The 21,725-nt window shown below is 38.6% G+C and overlaps 1 pseudogene; it reads right to left on the bottom strand.

Annotated features, from left to right (window-relative positions):
• Positions 1-19,148, bottom strand: part of LOC111147480 — a 49,470-nt pseudogene extending 30,322 nt beyond the window's left edge.
• Between the last annotated feature and the right edge of the window lie 2,577 nt (positions 19,149-21,725).

Here is a 21,725-nt window from a genome sequence, read left to right as displayed (position 1 = left end):
GGGGCTTGATCCCAGGACCCTGGGATCATGACCTGAGCTGAAGGCAGAGGCTTTAACCCACTGAGCCACCCAGGCGCCCCAACAATAACTGTTTCTTAAGACTTTTTTGTTTTCTTTCTTACTTTCCTCCTTTCTTTCTTTCTTTCTTTCCTTATTTGAGAAAGAGAGAAAGAGTGCAAGATCAGGAGGGTCAGAGGGAGAGAGAGAGAGAATCCCAACAAGAATCTATCCCAAGCACAGAGCCCGACATAGGGCTCAATCTCAGGACTCCAGTATCACAACCTGAGCCGAAAGCAAGAATCAAATGCCCAACCAACTGGGCCACCCAGGCACCCCTTGGGAATTTATTTTTTAAGGCAGTTTTAGGTTCACAGCAAAATTGAGACAAATTTACAGAGATTTCTCAAATATTCCATTCCTTCATTACATGTGTATCCTCTCCCATTATCAACATCACACACCAAAGTGAGACATTTGTTACAATTGATACTGTACATTTGTTATAATCTACATTAACATGTCATTATGGCCTAAAGCCCATAGTTTACCTTAGCGTTCCCTCTTGATTCTGTACATTCTATGACATTTATAATGACAAATGTATAATGACATGTATCTATCATTAGAATATCATAAAGAGTATTTTCACTACCCCAAATATTCTCTGTTCTCTGCCTATTCATCCCACACCACCCACCTCCACCACCATCCCCCCTCCTCCCCAACCCCGGCCCAGAAACAACTGCTCTTTTCACTGTCTGCACAGTTTTGCCTTTTTTAGAATATCATGGAGTTGAAAATGATACAGTGTGTAGACTTGTCAGATTGGTTTCTTTCACTTCCAATATGCATTTAAGGTTCCTCCATACCTTTTTATGGTTTGTCTGTTCATTACTTTTTATTGCTGAATAATACTCCATTGTCTGGATGTACCATGGTTTATTTATTCCATTCACCTGAAGGGCAGGCATCTTGGTTGCTTCCAAGTTTTGACAATTATAAAGAAAGCTGCTTTAAACATCCACGTGCAGGTTTTTGTGTGGACATACTTCGCAATTCCTTTGGGTAAATACCAGGGAGCCCAACGGCTAGATAGTATGATAAGAGCATGCTTAACTTTGTAAGAAACTGCGAAACTATCTTTCAAAGTGGGTGTGCCATTCGTCATTCCCACCAGAAATGAATGAAATTTCTGTTTTTCCATATCACACCACCATTTGATGTTGTCAGTGTTCCAGATTTTAGCCATTCTAGGGTAGGTGTATAGTAGCATTTTATTGTTGTTTTAATTTGCATTTACCTGATGACATACAATGTGGAGCATCTTGTCATATGCTTATTTTCCATCTGTACATCCTTTTTGGTCCAGTGTCTATTAAGGTCTTTGGTATTTTTTAATTTGGTTTTTTGTTTTCTTATTGTTGAATTTTAAAAGTTCTTTATATACTTTGGATAGCAGTCCTTTTTCAGACGTGCCTTTTTCCAAATATTTTCTGCCAGTCTGCGGCTTGTCTTCTAATTCTCTTGACATTGTCTTATGCATTGCAGACATTTTTAATTTTAATGAAGTCCAGCTAATTAATTACTTCTTTCATGAATCATGCTTTTGGTGTTGTATCTATAAAGTTATTGCTATATCCAAAATCATCTAGATTTTCTCTTGTTATCTTCTGGGAGTTTTATAACTTGGTGGTTTACATTTAGGTCTATGATCCATTTTGAGTTAATTTTGTGACAGTTGTAAAGTCTGTGCCTAAATTCATTTTTGAGTAATAGATGTCTAATTGTTCCAACACCATTTGTTGAAAAACAATTTTTGCTCTATTTTATTACTTTTGCTCCTTCGACAAATATCCATTGATTATATTTATACTTGTTTCTGGGCTCTTTATTCTGTTCCACCAACATATTTGTCTATTCTTTTTCCAATACTGTAAATTGTCTTGATCTAGAAGTCTTGAAGTTGGGTGGCATCAGTTCTCCAACTTTGTTCTTCTACTTTAATATCATGTTGGTTATTCTGGGTCTTTGGCCTCTTTGTATACACTTTAGAATCAGTTTGTCAATATTGACAAATTTTGTTTGGGATTGCATTGAATTTATAGATCAAATTAGGAAGAATGGATGCATCTTGACAATACTGATTGTTACTATCCATGAACATGGAATATCTCTATTTAGTTCTTTAATTTCATTAATCAGAGTTTTGGAGTTTTCCTCATATAGACCTTGTACATATAGTGTTAGATTTATACCTAGTATTTAACTTTTTGAGATGTTATTGTAAGGATATTGTATTTTCAATTTCAAAATTCACTTATTCACTGCTGGTTTATAGAAAGGAATTGACTTTTATACATTAAACTTGTATCCTGCAACTATGCCAAAATCACTTATTAATTCCAGCTGGGGGAGGGGTTGGTCAAGTCTTTTGGATTTTCTACATAGACAATCCTATTACCTGCAGACTAAGTTTTCAATCATTCTTCCCAATCTGTATATCTTTTATTTCCTTTTCATGCTTTATTGTATTAGTATGGATTTTTAATACATGTTGAAAAGAAGTGTGAGAGGTGACATTTTTGCCTGTATCAGATCTTAGTGGGAAAGCTTCAAACTTTCCATCATTTAGTATCAGCTTTAGGTTTTTGTAGATATTTCTTATTAGGTTGAAAAAGTTCCCCTTTTCTTATTTTATTGAAAATATTTTATCTATTTCTTTTTTTCTTTTAAGTATAGTTGACATTGTATGGACAACTGAGTGATTTTTATACCATATACACTATGGTCTGTTCACAAGTGTAACTGCTGTCTGTCCTTTTACTTTACTATTACGATATCATTGACTGTATGCCTTATCCTGTGCCTTTTATATCTGTGACTTATTATTCTATAACTGGAAACCTATATCTCCATCTCCCCTTCACCCATTTTGCCCATTGCCTAGCCCTTATCTATTCTTCCTTATGTGAGTTTTGGTAGATTGTGTCTTATAAGAAAATGGCTCATTTCACTTAATTTATCAAGTTTGTGAACATAGAGTTGTTTATAGTATTCTTTTATTATTCCTTCTAATTTACACGAGATGTGTAATAACGTCCCTTCTTTATTTTTTTTTTTTCCTTCTTTAATTTATAGCAGTAACTTGTGTCCTCTTTCCTTTTTTCCTTAGTTAGCCTGGCTAGAGGCTTATCAATTTTACTGATCTTTTCAAAGAACAAGTTTGGTTTTGCTGATTTTTCTCTATTGATTTCTTGTTTTCAATGTCATTGATTTCTGCTCTGTCTCATTTTTTGTTGTTTTTTTTTCTTTTGCTTACTTTGTGTTTTATTTGCTCTTGGTTTTCTAGCTTCCTAAAGTGGGGTTTTTAGATCTTTCTTCTTCTCTAATGCATTAATTTCTCTCTAAGTACTGTTTTTACTCTATCCCACAAGTTTTCATTTTCATTTAGTTTAAAATTTTTTTTTGAGATTTCTTTTTTAATCTGTGTGTTATTTAGAAGGGTGTTATTAGCTTCCATATGTTTTGGGCTTTTCCAGTTGTCCTTCTGTTGCTGATTTCTAGTTTAAGTCCACTGTAGTCTGAGAGGAGGCATTGTACACGTTATAGGTTTAAAAATGTTTAAGGTATGTTTTGTACCTCAGAATGTGGTCTCTCATGGTGAGTGTTCCATGGACGCTTGAGAAGAATGTGTATTCTGCTGTTGCTGTATAATCTATAGATATCAATTACATCCAGTTGATTGATGGTGTTACTGAGTTCAACTAAGTTCTTAATAATTTTATGCCTACTGGATTTATTCATTTCTGATAGAAGGGATGTTGAAGTCTCCAACTATGATAATGGATTCATCTATTTCTCCTTGATGTTCCTTCAATTTTTGCTTCACTACCAGCTAAAAAGCATTCATTCCTAGTAATTGTCATAGGGGGACTTCAAAAATCTGAAAGTCCCTTGCCCAACAGATGTCAAATTTGGGTAGTTGAGATGTAACAAATGAACTCTTAGAAGATAACAGAAATAACCAGGCTAAAACTTATTCACTTATTTATAGCTATAGCATGGTTACTTTCATTTAGCAAGTCTTAATTACTTCAAATTTTTAGAACTTGCTAAATAAATTAGCCTTTTTTGAAAGCATACTCATTTTTTTAAAGATTTGTTTATTTTAGAGAGAGAGAGAGAGAAAGAGAAAGAGAGAGAGAAAGAGAGTGGGGGGAGGGGCAGAGGTAGAGAGAGAAAAATCTCGAACAAGAAAATCTCTTGCTGAGCACAGAGCCCAATGTGGGGCTTGATCTCACAACCCTGAGATCATGACCCGAGCCAAAATCAAGAGTTGGATGCTTAACTGACTGAGCCACCCAGGTGTCCTGAATACTCATTTTTAAAAATAATAAATCATTTGTTCATTCACTTTGTTAGCTTATTCATTCATTAATAACAATTAAAGGCCCACTTAGTACAAAGCACCGTTGTAGGTATTGGGAAAAGAGACAGCATCTCAACAATTATTTAAATGTTTTTCAATTCAGTTCCAAGTAGCCAACATTTAATACATGTGTATACAATATTCAATACTGAACAAGGCTTTGTTATGATACAAAAAAATGTTAAACTATATCACATGCTCTCCCGATATCTATTAGTCTAGTGGTTGGGATAGACACATCTATGTGCTATAATAGGGAAACAGACAATATATTATTGCTATAAAGGAGTGACTGATATCATTTCTAATGAAAGTCTCTGGGCCTTCCATTTCATTAAAACACTTATTTGGTGGCAATAAAATACTACAAGTAACTATGTTGATAGGCACATTATGCATATGTATTAAAAAATTGGGGTTGTGTTCAAAAGGGCATTCATCAAAAAGTTATGAGCAGTTTTAATGCTCATATTAAAAATATTATTTTTAATATTCAATATTAAAAATATTAAAAATATTTTTAATTTAAAGCCTGACAGACTGTTGAATAAACTTCTGGTCTATTCTTCCTCTTCTTGATATTCAATTTTTATTTAAAGAGGACAGGTAAAAATAAATAACTCTTCATTTCCATTCTCCAGGACAACTGCTATCTTATGCAAATAGTATGTACCTATGGGTATATGACCATAACCTTTTAGTTTTATCAAAATGAATTATAGACATACTGCTCTGCATTTAACTTTTTTGACAAATAATAATTGTATACATTTAATAGACACAACTTATTTTGATATACGTATACATTGTGAAATGGATGATCACCATAATCAAGTTAATTAGCATATCTATCACCTCACATAATTACCCCCTCCTTTTTTGTGTGGTAAGAACATTAAGATCTACCCTCTTAGCAAATTTCAATTATACAATAAAAAGAATGAAACAAATTCTGGAGCTAAAAAATATAATGAATGAAATGAAAAATGCAACAAGTTCATTTTTGAGCAGAATGTCTTGTTGCTTTTAACTGGTGCCTTATCATTTAATTCAATGCTCTTGAGAGATAAGTGATGCAGTTTCCTATTTATTATTTGTTTGCTTTGTTTTTCTGTTATTTGGAGCTCTCCTCCCATCCCCTTTCCCTTCTATTCCAGAACCATATTCAGTGAGAGGAGCAAGCTGAGTGAGTCTGTGGGAATCAGATAAATTTCAGATTGAAGACATTGCTGCAAACCCATTACCCAGGAAAATTATGTAGCGGTTTTATACAGAAGCTTGACCAGGGACTAGTATATTTTTGAATGAATAAACTGAAGAAAAATAGAGTCAAAATCTCAGAGTTCTGTTTCTTGTCTAATACAGAACGTGTAAACCACAGAAGCAGGTTTTGCTAGGCATCCTGACATAATTAGACAAAGATAGAGACAAGCATGGGCTCACAGTGTTCCACTTTATTTTCATTACCGGCACTACCTGACACTGAGTATGAGCAATCACATTTTGGAACATCTGACTTGGAGCATGGTGTAAGAGATACAGTCTTAAATATATGAGAAAGTCAGTGTTTAAGGCCTGGCTTACTCTCTCATTAGCTCTGCAGACATGGGCAAGTCACTTAGATCCTCTGAACATCACTTTGCGTGCAAAATGGGTTGAGAATACTTTAAAAGCCTGTTGTGAGAATCGCATGGGATCATGAAAGTAAAAGAAGTCTGAAAGCTATAAAAAATTAAAAAAAAAAAAAGGAGTCGGGTGCCTGGGTGGCTCAGTGGGTTAAAGCCTCTGCCTTCAGCTTGGCATGATCCCAGGGACCTGCGATTGAGCCCCACATCAGCCTCTCTGCTCAGCGGGAGCCTGCTTCCCCTCTCTCTCTGCCTGCCTCTCTGTCTACTTGTGATTTCTGTCTGTCAAGTAAATAAATAAATAAATAAAATAGGAGTTACAATCTATCCTTCTGTCCTCTTGGTAAATTATTCTGGACAATTTTTTTTTTAAATAAAGTTTTTATTGTTTGTTTTGTGACTAGAAATGTTCACCTGCCAGAAGTATAAATAGATATAGACACTTCCCTTTAACAGATTAAAGTGTAAAGGATGTCATATCGGCAGGTGATGCTGAGGCTGAATTAAAGTAATTACAGGTTTGGGGACTCTAGATCTAGAAAGTGGCAAAGGATTAATGAGTTTGGAATAACCAGCTTATCCTCCATCAAATAAGGGGGTTATCAACTATTGAGTTAGAGTTCAAAATCTGAACATAGGTTGAGGACGGAATAAGCATAAATATTTGGAAAGGGAAATAGAATCTGGCTAAAGTAGATGAGCAGAGAGAGAAGGAAGCAGAAAGAGAAATGGAGAGAGGAAGAGGGGAGAAAGAGCATGAGAGTGAGGAAAGGGAGAGAAATAGGACTTTGGGTGCTATTGGTAATCTCTAGAGCTAAACCATAGTTTCTCAACTTTAGCTCCATGCTGGAATCACCCATGACACTAAAAATACTGATGCCTCAGTTTCAGCCTCAGAAATGCTGATTTAATTGGTCTGGGGTAGATTTTTTGAAAGTGCCTCAGGTGATTCCAATCTGTAGCAAAGCTGAGAACCACTGAACCAAAGCAGTGCCTCTCTAACCTGAATGAGCATACAGGTCACCTTGAACATGCATGTCTGGAATAAAGCCTGAGATTCCAGCTCCTAACAGGTTTCTAACAAGCTTTCTCCAACTTCTAGACAGTTTTAGCGAGGTCATTGAAAAAGTGATAAAATGATGATGATACCAGCTAACAATTAATGAACGCTGTTGAGAGGGAAATTTTTTCTCTAACCTCTAAAATTCTTCTGGCTGGTCTAAGAATCAGATTGACCTGAGACAAATTAACAGTAGAAAATCAAATTGAATTACAATGTACAGGCAATCCACGTAAATATGAGAGATTCCAAAGACAGGCAAAACAAGGTATATATGTCATCCTGAACTAAAAAGAAAGGGAGTAAGCATTTGGGGCTTCAGAGGGAATGAGGGCAATTCACAGGAAGAACAGGAAGAGTAAACACTTGGTAAACAGTTGTTTGCTGGGCCATCCAGAAACAATGGGACATAGACAGGAATTTTAATAAACAGACTTTGCTAAGTTCCTCCTTGATTACCACCCTAGTTCATTTCATAATGTAGTTATCTATGATAATAGGTCTCTTTCAGGAACATGTCCTCTAATTTTTTTTTTAAGATTTTATTTATTTATCTGACAGATCACAAGTAGGCAGAAAGAGAGGGAAGCAGGCTCCCTGCTGAGCAGAGATCCCGATGCGGGGCTCGATTCTAGGACCCAAGATCATGACCTGAGCGGAAGGCAGAGGCTTTAACCCACTGAGCCACCCAGGCACCCCCTCTATCTAAAATTTTTAGGCAGTTAGGGAGAAGGTCAACATTTTCTTCCTGAGTCTTTTGGGCCTTGATTATTTTCAGCTGAAATAATTTGCACGTCAAAGTGACACATCTTGTGGCAACTTGTGCGGAACCCCTAAAAATGTACCAGATGCTGTACAGGATATTTCGAGGGTTAATTTGTTAAAATCTCCAGGACAACCTAAAAGGGGTTGGTATTATTATTAGCCTGGTTTTACAAATGAGGAAACTGGGGCTTAAAAAGTTAGATATCTTGCCTAAGTTTGTAAATATATTTGAATTCTGAGAGTTTGACACTGAGCCTGTGCTCTTAGTGACTCTATTATACTGTCTTTGAAATGATTCTGTAGTCTATAGCCATACCACCGTGAACATGCCCGATCTTGTCTGAAATGATTCTGTAGCCTTACTTTTTAAATGTTAGATATACTACAGGGAAGAAAATCTGAAAGAAGGAAGCAAATCTGGAAAGCATCTACAATACTAGTGTAAATATAAATAAGATTAAAACCGAAAACCTGTCTCACGGCTTTTGGTTATGGGAACAGCTAGGAGTGGCATGAGAATTATTGCAGAGAAAGCATCAGTACTTCATTCTGGATAGGTCAAGTCACAGATTTTGCCAAGGTGAACAACTATGGTCTCAGCTTTGTCTGCTCATTATATCATGCAGCCAACTTTAAAAATCCTAAAGCCTAGGTCACATCCCAAACCAGATAGATCAGACTGTGTGGAGTAGGAACCATACATTAGCATTTGGTAAAGCTTCCCAGGGATTCCTAATTGCAGCAAAGATTGCTAATCACTGGTTTTGAAATATGGGGTCTTGCGAGGAAAATTATGCCACTGATAATAGACTACAAATGTCACATTTCCCAGGCAGCCTATTCTAGCACCTGGAGCTATTTTCTTCTTTTCTCTGAACCTCCCTGACTTCTATCTCTATCTCTCTGAGAACACTGACCACATTCTGTCTTTAAACTAGGCGTTTGTGCCTTTATTCAACTCTTCTTAGAGAAGGACTATATGAAAGGTTTTCTCTAGACAGTGTCTTCAAGAGAAGTCATCTTAAGAAAGGATTCCATGGCCAAAGCAGTTGAATTATTATTGTAGCAGAACCCAATGAGAGTTTGCCCACCCAGTGTGCAGCAAGCCAATAAAAATTGACACCAAATTTCGCTAAGCAAAATAAGTCAATCAGAGAAAGACAATTATCATATAATCTCACTGATGTGAGGAATTTGAGAAACAAGAGAGATGATCATAGGGAAAGGGAGGGGAAAATGAAACAAGATGAAACCAGAGAAGGAGACAAACCATAAGAGACTCTTAATCTCAGGAAAAAAACTGAGGGTTGCTGGAGAGGGAGGTACGGAGGGATGGGTTGGCTGAGTGATGGACATCGGGGAGGGTATGTGCTATGGTGAGTGCTGTGAATTGTGTAAGACTGATGATTCACAGACCTGTACCCCTGAAACAAATAAGACATTTTATGTTAATGAAAAAAACGCAACTGACACCAAGCTTTTGCAGTGAAGAATAGGCAGTTTATTGGTGTGGTGCCACCCAGGGAAACAGGGATCTAATACCCCAAAGTCCTGAACTCCCAGATGGCTGGCAAGTGTAGATATTTAGGGACAAAATTTGGGGCAGGTGTCTCCTGAAACAGTAGACACCGTTGATGGGAGGACCATGAAGTCATGTTGGCAGGTGCTCTGGTACTACTTTGTCTGATCCTCTGGGGGTCTTTTCTCTCTCTTGTTTGTCTTTTTTTTTTTTTTTTAAGATTTTATTTATTTATTTATTTCAGAGAGAGAGCAGAGCAAGAAAAGGGGAGCACGAGTGGAGGGAGGAGCAAAGGGGGAAAGGGGAAGATGGAGAGGGAATAGCAGACTCTTATTGAGTAGAGAGCATGATTGAGGGCTTGATCGCAGGACCCTTGGATCATGACTTGAGCCAAAGGCAGCCACTTAACCAACTGAGCAACCCAGACACCACAGGTCTTTTCTCTCTTGAGAAAGACTTAAAATCTGAAAAGTGTCTTTATTCCTTATGTTAGAAGTTTCATGAAGTATATTTGGTGATTATATTTAACCTAGTGAGTTTGCATTCCTATAGGATCCTTGGCCAGTCCAGGCATGCCTGGAAAGCAATATGATCTCTAGTTTTCATTCTTTTATCTGAACTGGCAAGATGTTTGCCAGATTCGGTATTGTGTGCATATCACTCTCTTAGAGACTTCCAATGAATATTGCATTTAAAAGCTCTAAGATGCTCTGTAATAAGGAAACATATTTAATTTTGTTTAGCTGGGAGTTTACAAAATCATTTGAACATAAAATACTCTTAATATTCTTTTTTAATACATAAATTTTGAGGGGAGGAAATTCTAGTTTAGAAAAAAAAAGTTGGAGTTATAGAGGAAGATCTGGCAAGAAATCTAAGAAAAAGTATTTACCTAAACTCAGAAGGTTGTTGTGAAGGATAAAATCAAATGAAATAATAAATAATAAATACACTAATAATAAATTAAATGACATCACTTGCGGAACAGGTCTATTATAGTTTCTGCTGCTATGGGCTTCCTTCTTTTCCATCTTTGTAGTCTCGAGAGTATCTAGGACAGGTCTTACCTTTTATACACACAAACCCCCTCCCCCGCCACACACACACACGTACCACTCATAGCGCATTTCTTCTTAAAAATTATAAGAAAGGGGTGGGGCGCCTGGGTGGCTCAGTGGGTTAAGCCGCTGCCTTCGGCTCAGGTCATGATCTCAGAGTCCTGGGATCGAGCCCAGCATCGGGCTCTCTGCTCTCTAGGGGAGCCTGCTTCCTCCTCTCTCTCTGCCTGCCTCTCTGCCTGCTTGTGATCTGTCAAATAAATAAATAAAATCTTTAAAAAAAAAAATAAGAAAGGGGTGACTGGTTGGCTCAGTTGGTTAAGCAGTTAAGCATCTGCCTTTGTCTCAGGTCATGATCTCAGGGTCCTGGGATCCAGCCCCATATCACGCTCCTTGCTCAGCAAGAAGTCTGCTTCTCTCTCTGCCTCTGCCCCTCCACCTGCTTGTACTTTTTCTCTCTCTGACAAATAAATAAATAAAATCTTAAAAAAAAGAGAGAGAGAGAGAGAAGAGAAAAGAAGAAAAGAAACGAAACTGTAAGAAAATCCACACTCTCAAGTGGGTGTCAGGAGCACAAAATGCCATCTAAATTGACAATCTCCTCCGCGTTTCCTTTATTATTAATGGCTATAGAAAAGACACCATTGAAGACAATCTCCCTTTGAAATTTAATGTTTGTTATTGGTTGATTGATGGGTATTTACTGGGCAGTTACTACATACAAGTCACTCTGGGAGATGTAAACCTTGGTAGAACTTGGTCAATTATGCGCTCACTGAGCACCTCTTGCTAAACAGCTCTCTTCTGTCTGGCCAGGCAGGCTAACCATGCAGCAGATGCAGGCGGCGGTGGGAACCAGAATGGGTCACTCCCACTCTTGTGTTCCTGGACATTTTGCGTACATGTCTAGTTTATGAATTGCCTGTGAACTCTTAGAACAGAGTGAAATGCTTGGCTCTCTTTTAATTGGCTTCCTAATGAATCAAGTATGGGATTCTTCATAGACAATACAAGAACCATGGGAGGTCTGGGGGAACACAGATTAAGAGAAAAGGGAATCCATATCTATATGGAGAGGAAAATATAAAGCGTAAAAACCAGTGATTTTGTTGTTGCTGTTGAAAGCACAGAGAGTTTATCTGCCTCTCTGTTCCCACCCTGTTCTCACACGGCCTCGTTTGGTATTCAGTCTAAACCCAGCTCCTACTGTAGCCGACTAGTTCCTGTTGGAAGATGAAGAGTAATGACGTCAAGAAACTTCTTCATCCCTTAACAGTTACTGTTTAGTGTTATTTAATGTAACTTTTCTTCCTCTACTTGCTGGATTCTATGGGGGCTTCCTAGGCCATGAGGGTTGAGCTATTAGTTTATTATACAATTTATGAGCCAGGATTATAGGGAGGAGCATATTTTTAAAATAGATTTTTCTACAAATTATGAGGTTGGCTTCTCCCTTTTTTTTTTTTTTTTCCTTAAATCTAGTGTCTATACTCATACTCTTAAGACAGTGATTTTCAAACCTGGCTACACAATAGAAACTCTGAGAGATGAGGCCCAGATGTGTTTTATTTATTTGTAAGCTCTCTGGGGGTTTCCACAATGCAGCTCTGGTTAAGAAACACTGCCTTAAAAGCACTCCACTGTATTTTTCACACTCGTTATTATTAAGTGCTTTATTTAAAACCTCAGGCTTGAAAGGCCCTGATGATGCTGGTTGTCTGTTTCCAACAATGAGGGTTTACTTCTGCCAGAAGGAGCATGGTTGAAAATCACGAGACGGTGAGGTTCCCATCCCGACCCCTGATTCCCAGCAACAAACTACTACATGTGTAAAATGCTGTGATACCCATTTGTACATAAAGGTCTCCGGAAAGAAAAGAACCTCACTCATGCCTTTGGCTAGTGGAGTAGCAATTGGTACTTTATTTAAGATCTCTGGAAAAACCTGCAACAGTTCTCTGAGCAGGTACATGGTTAAAGAGGGCAATGGTATATGCATAGATAACCCTTCCTAACTTCATTTTTTAATATAAAGGACAAAGTAGTTGCTAAAAAATTAAATTCACCAAAATTTCAGGTTTTCTTTCCAAAATCTGAAGTGAGCCTATGATTTCCAAAATGTGAAAAAGATTTTCCTCTTTCCTCTAACTCAGGCAGTGGGGATGAAGTTCATTTTTAATATTCAGTCGTGGTTTAGGAATCTTTCCAGACTGTAGCTTAAAGATAATCAGCTTGGAAATATTTTTATTTTATGTTAAATACACAGAGATGGTGTTTCTTAAGCTTTTGATAAATATTTTTGGAGATAAAATTAAAACCTGTCTCGTATTTATGTTGGTTGTAAAGAAGAGAAACATAGATACTTTCGATTCAAAGTGAAACTGCTTTGTACTTTATACATAATGCTCTGTATCATTATTTTAACATACAGAATAACGAGAAAAAATTGATGGGGTTTTGAAGTTATAGATGAGGTTCAGTAGGGTGGACTGCTGAGCCAATGACCAAGAAAGAACTCTTGAGATGTCTTTTGGTGCAAAATGGTGGTTTATTAAAGCACGGGGACAGGACCCATGGACAGAAAGAGCTGCTGTCCCAGGGTCGTGAGGGGTGGATGATTATATACTATGTCGATGGAGGAGGTAAGGAAAAGAGAGGTTTCAAAAGGATTCTCATATGTTAAAGAAGACTCATAGGATACCAGAGACATTGCCATTTTCAAGTTAAGGGTTTTTTGTTGTTGTTGTTGCTGTTGTTGTTTTCCCCTCTAACAAGATATTAACATGAAGATAGTAGGGAGCTTCCTGGAGGAACATTACACTCTGCCCACTTCAAGTATCTGTCAATGGGCTGCAGGTTTTTAGGACATTTAATTGTATTTATATTTCCTTCTGGAAGCTAGGCTATTGATAGAAATGCTTTGTTCTTGTAGACATTTGTAAACTGAGGAAGACTCAAGCCTTGCAGAATTGTGGTCTCTATGAATTTAACTATTTTTCCTTTAGGGCAGCCAGGAGTGCCTGAGGAACATCACATAATATCCCACTGGTGGAGGAGAAGTTGTGGAGTGTCAGCTTTGCTTTGTCCCCAGCTTGCCTTTTGCTCCTTCAACATGAGGAAGTTTCAGTGATAACCTAACAATGCTGCTCTCAATCTTGTAATTCTTGGGTGGTATTTGATGTAGGAAAGATGTTAGGGTTCAAAACCAAGGGTCAAGAAAGAATTCTTGAGACATCTTTGGTGTAAAAAGGTGGTTTTATTAAAGCATGGGGGCAGGACCCATGGGCAGAAATTGGGGCCCTGGAGTCCTGAGGAGTGGCCCATTATATACTTTCAAGTTGGGAGGGGGTTAGGGATAGCATAAGTCCCCCAGGTATTTGGAAACAATTTTTCCAGGATCCTGAGGGAACTAGCTATTGCTGGGAAAATGTCATTTGTTATTGTTTAGCAAACCCTCAGTCATGAGACCCTTCAGACATATATTGGTGGGTCGTAGGCTTGGAGGATGATTGCCAACATGTATCTTGGGCAGGGAGGGGGTTGAGATAAACGAAGTTTCTAAAGGAACTTTTATATGTTAAAGTAGATTTAAAGCATCCTGGGAGTTGGGCCAAGGATGACCTGCTATCCTTAGCAAAGTATTAACATCAAAACAGCTGAGTTCTTAGAGAAATGTCACTCCCAGTTTCAAGGACTTGTAAATGGGCTTTAAATAGTAAGGAAATTTAAAAAATTTTCTTCCTCTTTTGTTTCCCACATCAGTACTTATTAATAATTTAATTATCTCTATATCCATTTGTTGGGGCTGATTCCACGTTAAAACCTGTTAAACTGCTAGGGCCTGCCTGGGCCTACTTAGCCATAGTGACTCCATGTTGCCTAGGTCGCCATTTTGTTGTTTAATAAACGCCTCAGCAGTTACTAGTATCGGTTCCCAGTAACCGTTACTAAAACACACAGGTAGGAGACATCCAATCAGCCAAAGCCACATATGTAGAGGTCTGCGGTTGCACCCTATAAAACTAACCTGTAAGACCAAGAGGGGGTCGCTCTCTTCGGAGGCGGCCCTGACCGGTCAGTCTGACTTCTAATGCTTGGCATAGAATAAAGCTTTACATAACTTTCACTTTGTCTCAGCCTCCTTCTCCTGGCCAGACAATCTAACTTCTAATGCTTGGCATAGAATAAGGCTTTGCATAACTTTCACTTTGTCTCAGTCTCATTCCTTTGATAACGGACCCAACACATTCATGAAATTTTCCACATTTTTAAGGAGAGGGGTCATTTCTTCTCTATTTTTTTTTTTTAACTTTAAAGTTCTTTTAGTAAACATTCTGGAAGTAGTAATTATCTACTAAAAAAAAAAGTGACCCTTTGAGAAATTCTCAGGAAACATATTACTTTAGGATGTCATGTTAATTATTAAATTATACATTCATAGAATATGTAGGGGGGGGCATATTTTGCCACCCCCAGATATGCCTGTTTGACATATTGGTTAATTTAAGCTGGTCATTTTTAAGAAACTTCAAACAGGAGAAACTTTGAAATCCAAGTAAAAGTTATCCTTTTGTGAAGATACAGTTACACGTATTAGGGAAATCTCCATTTGTAAGGTGTCTGCTTTGCTATAACAGGAAGAGGAGGGATGACTCTGAATCTCTAGAAAATCTTACCAATGGAAAAGACAACTACGTAAATCTGCATAACAACCTTACCCTTGTTTCCTGTGCTTTTCCTAGTAACCTTCCATAACTGACTCCCCAACCCCAATATCTGCTTTTATCTTTGGCTGAAGATGGTATTAAAGTGATGTCTTTGGCCTTTCAGGGAGTTACTCACTCTTCCTGGGTCTCTCTCAAGTATACAGGAGGTATACATGTTACAGACTTTTGTTTGATTTTCTCCTGTCAATCTGTCTCATGTCAAGTTGACTCTTGAGCCAGCTGGAAAAACTTTGAAGGGTAGAGAAAACATTTTCCTCCCCAACACTCTTACAAATGGAAATTTTTCTTGTAAATGTAACTATTTCTTACAAAAGGGTAACTTCTACTTGGTTTTCAGAGCTTCTCCTGTGTTTGCAGTTTCTTAAAAAATAACCACTTTAAAATAATCAGTATGCCAAAGGCATATCTTGGGGTGGTAAAATTTGCTACCTTACAAATACCATAATTACTGTAAATATATATGTGTGTGTGTGTGTGTATATATATACACACATTTTTTTTTTTACTTCAAGTAGTTTTCTAGTGTTCTTATAAATTACTACAATTAAACAGTGATTTTGAGTTAGAAACTTTTTCTGTAGATTTTCATTGTGAGTTAATATGCAGTGATGATTCTGCTTGTGGATAGGACAAACATCTGTAACTGTATGAAATCTAAAAGCTGTTTGGGAAATAATTCATACCCAGCTCCTAACTGGTGATTTTGTAATGGAACTAATGTGAGTCTGCTCTTTGGTTAGTTACAGGTAGAGTAAGTACTATCTGGTGGAGTTGTCACAAAGGAAGCTTTATTTGCAGCAAATAAGGAGATTATAGAGCATAACTTCCAAAGCCAGGACTCCTGAGCAAAGATGAGTGGGTTCTTTTTTTTAGGGTTAGGATGAATACTCAGAGTGGGGAGCTTTGTCATCAAGTGTAAAGATGGGCATAAGGTTGCACAGGCTTACTTAGGAAACATGCTGATATACGTATTCTATGTTATGTTACTGAAGCTTGTACTCTTCTGTAGGGCAGAGACTTTAACATTATAATAGAGCAGAGGTAACTGTTGAACAGGGGGAAGGGGCTATGGGGGTGCTCTAAGAGCCAGAGCTCTCATAAACTGGTGGAGGTCTTGGGCTCATGATCTCAGGTAAAGAATTCAGGGCCTTACTTACTTCTGATATAGCACTGGGAATTTTACCATTGATTTATTGTCTCTGTTATGGTTAGGCTCTTTCCCGGCCTTATAGAGACTTAGTTTTTGCATTCTTTTTGTTCCCTTAAAACCCTTAACTACTAAGGCTTTTGCATTTCTTTGTAATTCTGACACCTCTTAGAAAGTTCTGCGAGAAGTCCATAGATCCAGGAAGTAGGGCACAGATCAAAGAAAATCGCTGGCGGTCTAAAACGGACTTCTCTGGTGTCCTGAAAATTAAGTCTTATCTTTCTTTTTCTGGGGACCCCTAACTCTCTCCGCTTACATTTCTAGAGCAGGCAATTTAAATTTTCTATTACATTGATGTTCAGACCGAGTGTGCTTGTTTGTATCAAGAGCTTACAGAACAGTTTTCAGTGTACTATTTTAAAAATAGTATCAGCATAATTTTCAACCCAGTGTGGTGGTTCAGAGGATGGGTGCCAGGCTTTGGCACCCTGGAAGTGCACCACAGCTCCACGTCCCACTGGCTTTGTGATCTTAGGCAAGTTACTTCATTTTTTTTTTTTTTTTGAACCTCAGTTTTCTCATTTATAAAATGAGAAAAAGCCCTACTTCAAAGGATATTACAAAGTTAAATGTGGCATAAAATGTAAATGTAAAATTCAGGGAATAAATAATAATTATTATCGAATAACTAATAACATAATCTTTGAAACCAAACTAAGGAAATCTATATTTGGAGCAACCAGTGGCTCAATCAGTTAAGCATCTGACTCTTGATTTTGCCTCAGATTATGATCTCAGGGCTGTGAGACTGAGCCTCACTTCAGGCTGGGCATGGGCATGCATGGGCATCTACTTAAGATTCTCTCTCTCCCTCTCCCTTGTCCCTTCCCCCAACTCATGCTCATCAACGCATACACACGCTCTCCCTCAAATAAATAAATAAAATCTTAAAAAAAAAAAGAAATATTATCTATAGAATAAATCTTTGGTGTGGAATAATTCTCACACTATTTGTAGGACTCAAAAAGTTTTAAACAATCTAAGTGTCTAACAGTAAGTGTGATCAAAAAACTTATAAGATATCCACATGATGAAGTTTATGGGGTATTTTTGTTAATATCAGCAAGAAATGCTTTTAATGCTTTTCATATGTGAATATTAAGTAGGTCACTTTAATGACTTACTCTAAGCCCTCACATGGCAAATGGGGTATTTCCTAATTGTGTTGTCTTCGAAGAGAAAACATGTAATTTCGTCTGCTTTTGTATAACTTGCCCAGAGCCTGCACCTCTCTGCCTTCCTGTCTTAGCTACTGTTTTGCAATCTTTTCTGGCTACTGCCTGCAGTTACTTGTCCCTGTGGACGATCCCAGCATAGCCATCTCTCCCCATCTATTCCTGGCCTGAACTGCCAGCGTGATGGCACTGATCTTGACCTCTAACATCCTTTGAGACTCTCTGCCTTGCTGTGCTTAGAGCTCAGTATCCCCTGCTCCTGATCTCTGTTGATGTCATCTGTACTGCTTTCCATTTATTAGCCGGCCTTCTGCTCAGTGAGACCAAAATAGGGGTTCTGACCCTCATGATCTATGCTTATCTTTCCTGCTGACCTGCAGGAAGATCCCTGCTCTTCTTGTGGCTTCTTCTAAATTTTACATGTGGGGTTTTGGGTGATGGTAACTGGAAAATTTGTTAGACCTCTAGAGATCCATTCTTGCCACTGAGCCGGACAGCCACTCCATCACTAAGTACACTAGATTTTGAGGGGCTTATTCACCACCTGTCTGCTCAAGCCCTGCTGGTGATCCTTGCCCAGATTCAACAGAGAGCCTGATGAGGGCCCCAATCCCAGGACCTTGGGATGATGACATGAGCTGAAGGCAGCCCTTAACCCACTGAGCTACCCAGATGCCCCTCTTGTTTTTTTTAATAGAAAAATGACACAATTTTAGAAGTTGTTTTAAGAAAATAATCCAGGGGCACCTGGGTGGCTCAGAGGGTTAAGCCTCTGCCTTCGGCTCGGGTCATGATCTCAGGGTCTTGGGATGGAGCCCCGCATCTGGCTCTCTGCTCAGCGGGGAGCCTGCTTCCTCCTCTCTTTCTGCCTGCCTCTCTGCCTACTTGTGATCTCTGTCAAATAAATAAATAAAATCTTAAAAAAAAAAAAAAAAAGAATCCAGAAGCTAACATCAAATTCATTTAAAGGACCATTGTACTTTAATTTTCTTTTGTGACTTTACCTTGCTACAAGGTGACAGGAGTTTCTTTGGCTGATGCTAGAAACAATAGTTCTCACCTCATGTCCTTATCACAGCTTTATCTTCCTTTGTACAGCTCTTTGTTTTCTTTATCTATACTGGTATTTGAGTCTGGGTGTGTGTCTGTTATCTATCTATCTATCTATCTGTCTATCTACCTATCTGTCATCATCTCCATATTCATATCTATAGCACGTATTGTTAGTGCCCTGCCCCCTCTTAGCACTCACCTTCCCCACACAGGCCAACTCTCAGGTTTCCAACTGCCAGGATCTGTAACTCTTTGCCTGAAGGCTTTCTTTGGAGATTGGAGCCTGCATAGAAGACACATTGGAAGTAGCTGGAATTAGCATGCACCTGCCTCCCCAGCAGTCCTCCACCATGATAGGAAGTAAGTAAATGCTCCCCCACATCCTTGCCCCATGGGGATGGTGGACAGTATGAGGCATGCTCTCCACTGTCTCCCAGAGTCGCCAGCAGGATTGAGCCCCATGGTGGTAACCTGCCTGGTAACATACCCTTTATTGGCTGCATATCATTCACTGCCTTGCCTCCCCACATTTCTATTGGTGCTTCCAAGAATCACTTCCCCAGTACACTACTTTCACTCAAATCCTCTTCTCAGGGTCTCTTCTGGGGAAATCCATCTTAATAAGATACTCACACTCATATCCATTTCCTGCAGTTCATAAGAAAAAGGCTCATGGATTATAGCTAGCTCTGAGCTAAGCCTGAGCTCAAAATGTGGCAAGGCTGCTAACAAAATTAGCATAATCTCAGGCAGCAATACTAGAATAATGGTTAAAATGAATCAAGGTATCCGTGCAGTTTAAGTATTATTTCCAGTTCTGGATGCAAAATTTCTTAAAGGATTCTCAAAATTGGAATATCCATTGCCTGATTAGGAGTTTAGGAACCTAATAACAAAAAGAACAATTAAAGGAAGTGAGCTATTTGGCTTAGAGAATAAACTACTAAGAAATGGCATAATCAGTCTTCAAGTGGCCGAAGGGAAGTCATGTACACAGTACATTAAATTTATTCAATCTCTTTCCAGAGGGAAGATCTCTGATTGGGCAAAAGTAAAACAAAAACTTCTTCTAATGATTAGAGCTTTCCCTTATCAAATGCAAGATCCTAGTCTCTGGAAATATTTCAGCAGATGGCAAAAAATCACCTGAATCCACCCCATTCCTTAAAATAAACCTAGGTCCCAAATGTAAGCCTCTGTGAGTCTCATCAAAAGCTCATTTTAATAACCAGGATTCTGTTTTTGGGCATTCCTTCAGACTACCAGCCTATTATAAGCCTCACTGCTCCTACCTCCTTATTTTCCTGGTCCTCCAATATCTTCATTCTGAATTTATGTCTTAGTTCTGTTCTCTGGCTACCTTCATGGATTAACAATGTCATTTTGGACATTGCTCTCCCAGGCAATATAGATGCTCTCCCAGTTCAAATAAAAATGATCACCAAAAAAATAGGTACGTAACTATAGTGAAATAACTTAGGAGCTATCTGCTCTCTTTTTGTACAGCTGGAGGTAATAGACATTCTACCCCAGTCCCTCCACCTGTTCCACCCCAGTCAGAAGTGACTTCCTCACCTACCCCTTTCTAACACAGGAAGAGGACAGGACACAGAGAGATAGAATCCTGAATGGGGTGATAGCTTACTTTATTTTATTTTTTTTTATTTATTTTATTTGAGAGAGAGAGCATGTGAGTGAGGGGAGGGGTAGAGGGGGAGAGAGACAATCTCAAGTAGACTCTGTGCTTAGCATGGAGCCAACTCAGGGCTCCAGCTCATGACCCTGAGATCATGACCTGAGCCAAAACCCAGAATCAGACACTTAACCAACTGAGCCATCCAGGCACTCCAGATGATAGCTTATTTTAAATGACTTCTTTATTTACTTCCAACTCTATAATTTCTTATAATTATTTTCCTTTTCAGTTTTTCTATATTCATTCTTAAGTTCCTTCTCCCCCTCCTTCTCCTCCTCTTTCTTCTTCCTCCTCCTCCTCTTCTTCTCCTCTTTCTCCTCCTCCTCCCCCTTCTCCCCCTCCTTCCCCACTCTTCCTCCCCCTCCTCCTTCCCATTCTCCTCTCCTCCTCCTCCTCCTCCTTCCTCTTCTTTTTCTTCTTCCCCTTCTTTTCTTATTAATTTATAAGTTTTGCTTCTCAAGCTACCAAGAGAGAATGAAGCCAGTTTCTGGTTTAATGGTGTCATTACTTCAAGTGCCCTCACTTTAATGGGGGTCCCACTTTAGCAATCTATGTGTTACTGGCAGTTCTCCTGAAGAGGACACTGTTTCCCACACCTATTGCTTTGCCAGACCTCTGACTGGGCTCAGTGGACAATGAGTATTGCCATGTTCTTCTGCAAGAAAGGCAGACCTGCTGCCCAGTGGGACAAATCTTTCTGATGCCAAAAGGAGAGCTTGTTTTTCATGATGAAAACATGTGTTGTTCCAGTTGGCAGAGTTAGGATCAGTAGGTGGAAATATAGAGCTCTGGACCCCATAAGGCTCTTGGAATAAATCTTCAAAGAATTAAGCTAGGAAAATTACATGGTGTTACAACACTTATTTCCTTTTTTCAACATTTACTGAGTATCTGCTTTGCCCTGAAGCCTCACAAATTAGGGGGGGGGGAAGTATCACAAACAAAAAGGAACCTAAATCTATTAAGGGAAAGAGACATGCAAACTATAATGTGGTTAGGATGTGAATAAAATGTTATGGGAATACAAAAGGGTGATAGTATCCTGAGCTCTGCAAAGGAATACGAATTCACAGGCCCTGTGCCAGCTTAGGATGGAGCTCAAAATCCCGTATGGCCCTTTGCTAGCTGAGAGACTCTGGAGTACTGGAGAGACTCTGAGAGTACTCCAAAATATCCATGGAGCAGTAGTACCTGAAAGATTAAATGAGAACATAAAGAACCTAGCATAATGTCTGGCACAGAGTAAGCGGATGAAATGTTGCTTCAGGAAGGTTTATGTAGAAATTATTGGGGCAGTTACTCACACATCATTTGTGGTATCTGGATTCTAGACCCCACCGCTTCAAATGTCTTCCTTATGGTGAAGCTTCTATACTCTCCAAGTGGCGGTCCTTATGACCTACTGAGCAAT

Source organism: Enhydra lutris, unplaced genomic scaffold (genome assembly GCF_002288905.1).
Source record: "Enhydra lutris kenyoni isolate GAN:26980312 unplaced genomic scaffold, ASM228890v2 scaffoldscaffold17, whole genome shotgun sequence".
Classification (NCBI taxonomy): Eukaryota; Metazoa; Chordata; class Mammalia; order Carnivora; family Mustelidae; genus Enhydra; species Enhydra lutris.
Note: the sequence above shows the minus strand (reverse complement) of the source record. Positions and strands in the feature narration are given on the sequence as shown.